Here is a 2,309-nt window from a genome sequence, read left to right on the forward strand (position 1 = left end):
TTGAGACGGAGTCTCACTCTGTCGCCCAGGCTGGAGTGCAGTGGCAGTATAACAGTGAGCACTAGTGAGTCTAGCCTTTTTTTTTTTTTTTTTTTGAGACGGAGTCTCGCTCTGTCGCCCAGGCTGGAGTGCAGTGGCACTATCTTGGCTCACTGCAAGCTCCGCCTCCCGGGTTCATGCCATTTTCCTGCCTCAGCCTCCTGAGTAGCTGGGACTACAGGCGCCCGCCACCACGCCTGGCTAATTTTTTGTATTTTTAGTAGGGATGGGGTTTCACCATGTTAGCCAGTATGGTCTCGATCTCCTGACCTCGTGATCTGCCCCCCTCGGCCTCCCAAAGTGCTGGGATTACAGGCGTGAGCCACCGTGCCCAGCCAAGTCTACCTTTTAAAAAAATGTTTGAGGTGAAATTTATACAACATAAAACCTAACCATTTTAAAGTGTATAATTCAGTGACATTAATTATAGTCACAATATTGTGCAATCATCACTTCTAGTTCCAAAACATTTTCACCACTCTCAGGGAGATCCCATACCCACTAAGCAGTTACTTCCCATTTCTTTCTCCCCCCGAGCCCTGGCAACCACTTATCTGCTGTCTCTATGGATTGATGGAAAATCATACAATATGTGACTTTCTGTGTCTGGCTTCTTTCACTTAGCATAACGTTTTCAAGGCTCACTCACACTGCATGTATCAGAATGTTATTCCTTTTTATGGTGGAATAATATCCCACTGTATAGATACACCACATTTAAAAAATCCATTCCTGGCTGGACGTGGTGGCTCACACCTGTAATCCCAGCACTTTGGGAGGCTGAGGCCACCTGAGGTCAGGATTTCAAGACCAGCCTGGCCAACATGGTGAAACCCCATCTCTGTAAAACTACAAAAATTAGCCGGTCGTGATGGTGGGGGCCTGTAGTCCCAGCTATTTGGGAGGCTGAGACAGGAGAATTGCTTGAACCCTGGAGGTGGAGGTTGCAGTGAGCCAAGATCGCGCCATTGCACTCCAACCTGGGTAACTGAGTGAGACTCTGTCTCAAAAAAAAAAAAAAAAAAAAAAAAAATTTCATTCAATTGTTGATGGACACGATTATTTCTCCCTTTTGGTCCCGTATATAGTGCTGCTATGAACTTTTGTGTACAAGTATTTGAACACCTGTTTTCAGTTCTTTTGGGTATATATCCAGGATTGGAATTGCTGGTCATATGGTAATTCTATGTTTAACTTTTTGGGGAACCACCAAACTGTTTCCCACTTAATTTACCTTTTTAACTTCCTACTTCAGTCAAATGAGGACCAGTCACTGTTCTTACAGCTAGTTTCTCATTTTCATGGCTTAGGCAATTCCTTTGGTTTAAAATGTTCTCCCCTTCTTTTCTATTGATTGAAATAAAAATTCTGACATTCATTGGAGGTTCAGTTCCAACCCTCTTTCTCTAAATTCTAGTAAGAATCTCTACTACTTCTGCAAATTCCCATATTTCCTCCTCTTTATCTCTTGTGTGCTCTTATTTTTGAGTAGTTGCTTATTAATGCCTTTATCACTAGATTTTAAATTTGCTTACACAACTTATTTCTCTTTTATTCCCCCCAGTGTCAAAAACAGTCTTTTGCAGATGTTTAATAAGTGCTTATTGAATGAATAAACAAATGAATAAGGAGCTATGGATACAATCATGATTTTTTTGTGGGGGGAACTACGGATTTTTGTTTTGCCAGTAAGATGGAGAATGACAAGATGATATTACATTTCACAATTCTGGTTTCAGGGATGCATGTTGGGTAAAATTCAGTGAATTCAGTGACAAATATAAATCATTATTTCATCTGGAGATAATTCATTAAATCTAAGACTGATACCATTAGAACAAAGATTGGTAACTAGTGTTTCAAATGAGTAAGTTTTTAGACTTTAATTTCTTCCAATAAATAATTATCTCCAGGCTGGTTCAAGTGCAGTGATGTTTACAACTAATTGATGACAACCAGTTACAGATTTCTTTGTTCCTTCTCCGCTCCCACTGCTTCATTTGACTAGTGTTAAAAAACAAACAAACAAACAAAAAATGGCGGGCGCGGTGGCTCACACCTGTAATCCCAACACTTTGGGAGGCCGAGGCGGGTGGATCACAAGGTTAGGAGATTGAGACCATCCTGGCTAACACGGTGAAACCCCATCTCTACTAAAAATATTTTCAAAAATTAGCCAGGCGTGGTGGTGGGCACCTGTAGTCCCAGCTACTCAGGGGGCTGAGGCAGGAGAATGGCGTGAACCCGGGAGGCGGAGCTTGCAGTGAGCC

Source organism: Mandrillus leucophaeus, unplaced genomic scaffold (genome assembly GCF_000951045.1).
Source record: "Mandrillus leucophaeus isolate KB7577 unplaced genomic scaffold, Mleu.le_1.0 Scaffold622, whole genome shotgun sequence".
In the NCBI taxonomy this organism is placed as follows: Eukaryota; Metazoa; Chordata; class Mammalia; order Primates; family Cercopithecidae; genus Mandrillus; species Mandrillus leucophaeus.